The following is a 4,367-nucleotide window of genomic DNA, read 5'->3' on the forward strand; positions in this document are numbered from 1 at the left end:
TTCTCTTCTTTCGTCAATTTTAAATGTATGTGTTAAAGAACAGAAAATTTACTTTAAAATTAATGAGTTTATTCTGTACAAGAAAGGAAACAATCAACAAAATGAGAAGGCAACCTACTGAATGAGAGAAAATATTTACCAATCACGTATCTGATAAAGGGTTAATATCCAAAATATGTAAAGAACTCCTACAACTCCACAGTAGAAGAAAGAAAGAAAGAAAGAAAGAAAGAAAGAAAGAAAGAAAGAAAGAAAGAAAGAAAGAAAGAAAGAAAGAAAGAAAGAAAGAAAAAGAAAGAAATTAAAAAATGGGCAGGGACACCTGGATGGCTCAGTCGGTTAAGACCTTGGCATCCCGGAGTCCTGGGATGGAGCCCCACGTCGGGCTCCGTGCTCAGTGGGGAGCCTGCTTCTCCTTCTGCCTGCTGCTCCCCTTGCTCGTACTCTCTCTCTCTCTGTTAAATAAGTAAATAAGAAATCTTTTTTAAAAAAATAAACAAATAAAAAATGGGCAGAGGTTCTGAGTAGACATTTTTTGGAAGAAGACATACAATTGGAGGTGTCTGGGTGGCTCAGTCGGTTAAGCGTCTGCCTTGGGCTCAGGTCATGATCTCAGTGTCCTGGGATTGAGCCCCACATTGGGCTCCCTGCTCAGCAGGGAGTCTGCTTCTCCCTCTCCCTCATCCCCTCCCCCTGCTCATGCTCTGTCTCTGTCTCTCAAATAAACAAATAAAATCTAAAAAAAAAAAAGAAGAAGAAGAAGACATACATTTATTGCAAACAGGTACATGAAAAGGGGCTCAACATCACTGATCATCAGGGAAATGCAAATCAAAACCACAGTGAGATACCACCTCACACCTGTTAGAATGGCCAGTATCAAAAAGACAAGAAGTAACAAGTGTTGGCAAGGGTGTTGAGAAAAGGAAACCCTCGGGCACTGCTGGTGGCAACGTCAATTGGTGCAGCCACTGTGGAAAACAGTGTGAAGGTTCCTCAAAAAACTAAAAAGAGAGCTGCCATATGATCCAGCAATCAACTTCTGGGTATTTATCCAAAGAAAAGAAAAACACTTAAATCAAAAAGATATACGCACTTCTGTGCTCCTTGCAGCACTATTTACGATAGCCAAGACATGAAAACAGTCTAATGTCCACTGATGAATGAATGAAAACAGAAAATGTGATCTACGTATCTACAATGGAGTACTAGTCAGCCATAAAAAAGAATGAAATCTTGCTATTTGTGATAACATGGATGCATCTTGAAGGTTTTTTGCTAAGTGAAATAAGTCAGACAGGGAAAGACAAATGGTATGATCCTGCTCTTGGGAGAGGTCATCAAAGCCCTGACCACTGGTTGACCCTTGAGCTGGACCCAGGCAATCAGAGGCTCCTCAGCCCCACCCTGTCCTTGGAATGTGGGTTCCACTTGGCTTTGCCACTCCCAGAGGCTGCTCCAAGGACACAGCCTTGAGATGTGGCACTGAGCACATTTGGCCAGTATATGTGCCTGAACCCAGCTAAGGCCTCCCTCTATATAAACTTTTAAGATTTGGGGAGCAGGGATCTACTCATCTGCCCCCCCCCCAAGGCAAGCCTCATGTGTAAGTCCCCTTATTAAACCTGCCGCCTTGGAACCTGGAGTGGTCATCTCTCCCTCTGGTCTCTCTCTGCCCTCCATCTATGGGGCCGGTTTGAGATTATATCCAGGAAGCTCCTGAGAGGCTTGGGAACCAACACTCACTTATGTGTGGAATCTAAAACAACAACCAAACTCACAGATACAGAGAGGAGACTTGCCATTGCCAGAGGTGGGGAGTCAGGGGTGGGGCAGTTGGGCAAAGATGGTCAAAAGGTACAAACTCCCAGTTACAAAATAAATAAGTCATGGGGATTCGTGTGCAAAGGCTGGCTGTGGTCAGTAATACTGTATTGCATACTTGGAAGATGCTAAGAGAGTAGATCTTAACATCTCTCATCATAAGAAAAAAACGTGGAACTGTGTGCGGTGACAGATGCCGACTCGACTTCTCGCGGCGATCACTTCTCAGTGTATACAAACACCACGTCATTATGTGCACACCTGAAACGAATATAATGTTATGTGTCAATTATAGCTCAATAAAAGAACTTAATAGGTTTACGAAACAAAAGTGATAAAAACGAACCATGAAATCAGTACAAATTATTATGAAATTGAAAAGTAAATTGTAACAAAAGTGTTCAGACGCTATCAACAATGTAATTTAATAAGAGAAACAGACAAATTTTGAATAAATAGGCCCTGGGATTGTTTAATAATCCAATTAACAAGGAGAAGAAAACCCTACGAACACATTGGGAATATGTTAGATTTCCTGTTGATCTGACATAAGATACCGACATTGACAGAGCTTGCGTAACACTCCCATTAGTGCGCTAAAGTCAGAGCCCGTGACACATCCGTTAATGAGTGCCATCGATTCAAAGAACATTTAATTACTGAACGATGTCCTGAAATTCTACAGCTCATGCAAGGAATTTAGCACAGATTTTCCCAAATTTGACAATTACAAAAATTGATATGATTTTACCAATGGCAAACATCCTAATCTATTAATAACGATAAAATGTCTATCAATCCATATCAGAAAAAAAGAATGAATTATCACTCTATTCTGCCTATATAAAATAATATAAAATCACTGTCATTTGGACACAAAGAATAAACAGCCAAAACAGGGAAGGATGAAAGCTATTTTAGAGTTGTCTCAGGCAATGAATTCCCTTAAATCTTACGTTACTCTTCTAGACGTTATGATTTTTATAGAATTTGCCAAATTTTGAAACATTTCTAATTAGTCATGATTTATTATACTAAATAAGCGTTCACTCTTCCAATTAATTGTGTATTAATAGTTTTGCCTTGTTTCTCTTCCATGGGGGTTCCCAAACTGCACGAGCTTCACAAAGCCTGGTTCCAGCCCTGATAAGTAGGGAGGCAACCTTCCCCTTCTCAACAAAACTTGGCTCCCAAGTGCAGCCACCATATCCGGTGGGGCCCGGGTGGGGTGCCCTTGCTCTCCCCTCCCAGCCTCAGCCGGCTCTGCCCATTCTTGCGGGCCGTCCTCTCCCACCTTCTCCCCTGCGCCCTGCCCTCCCTCCTGCCCTCCCTCTCGTTCTGGCCTTTGGGCGGCCGCTCCCTGCGGCCGCTCCCCAGGCTCTCGGTTCCCTCCCGCGCTCCGCTCCTCCCCTTCGCGGCGTCCCCACTGCCCAGCCAGCCCGGGGGGAGAGCAGTCCGGGGCTGGAGAAGCCGGAGAGCCTGAGGAAGCGGGCGGTCCTGACTCCCTGCCCCACCCGAATCCCACCCCCCGGCTCCCTGACCCTTTCTACCACGTCGCCACTCCCAGAGGAGCCTCAAAATGCACCCCGATGTTCCCGGGGTACTCTGGGCCCCCACAGCTCCTTCTCACCCCACTGGGCCTTGGAGCCCTCCCCGGTGCCCGCCCCATTTTGCCGGCCTCCCGAGGTGCTCCCCACGCTGGCTAAGGCCAGAGGGGTAAGAATTTTGACTCCGATGCGTAAGCACATTTAAATGGGAGGAGCCTGGGAGATAAGACCCAGAGGAGCCAATGGTTAAAATGACAAGTCTGGCCGCCCACTGGAGCGTGTCTCCTGCCTGAGACCGAGAAAAGAGACTGACTCCTTGCTTCTCTCTCTCTTTCCCCCCACCCTCTCTGTCTCTGTCTCTGTCTCTGTCTCTCTCTCTCTCTCTCTCTCTCTCTCTCTCTTTGGGCTTGAAATGCATTTAGGAGCCTGCACTTTGCAGGCCAGGGATCCCCAATGCTGAGGCTCCTGGGAGTGGCTTGCCGGTAGCAGGGCCACACAGAGAGAATGGCCAGCAGGGATGAGGCTTCCAACCTCTCCTGTGGAAGAGTCTGTGTTGAGCACATGTAGCTCTTTGCCCGCTAGTGCAATCTCTGAATGCCTCTGATACACGTGTCTTGGGAGTTCTCCAACATCGGGGCCCCACCTCCTGCCTCTGGACCTGCCTCCATTGCCCTACCAGCTTCTGCTCCCATTGTCAGGGTGACCAGCGGTCCACAAAGGGAATTGTGGGATGCTCACGCAGTTCTCAGGGAAGCACATTGCTTCTAGGCTGGTTCATAGCCAAGAAGTCCATCTAGAACAGCCCGGAAGAAGTTCTCCCATGATCTGTGCTCCCCGGCAGCACAGTGAAGAAGGAAAGTGGTGACTCATTTTGGAGCCAGACTAGCAGGGTTAGAGCCCTGACCTAGCTGCTCACAGCAAAGAGCCCTTGGGCCACCTGCCCAGCCACCTGGGCCTTGTGTCCTCATCTGTGACACAGGGTAAGAGCCCCAAGAG

This window comes from Ursus maritimus, unplaced genomic scaffold (assembly GCF_017311325.1).
Source record: "Ursus maritimus isolate PB19 unplaced genomic scaffold, ASM1731132v1 scaffold_2, whole genome shotgun sequence".
Lineage (NCBI taxonomy): Eukaryota > Metazoa > Chordata > Mammalia > Carnivora > Ursidae > Ursus > Ursus maritimus.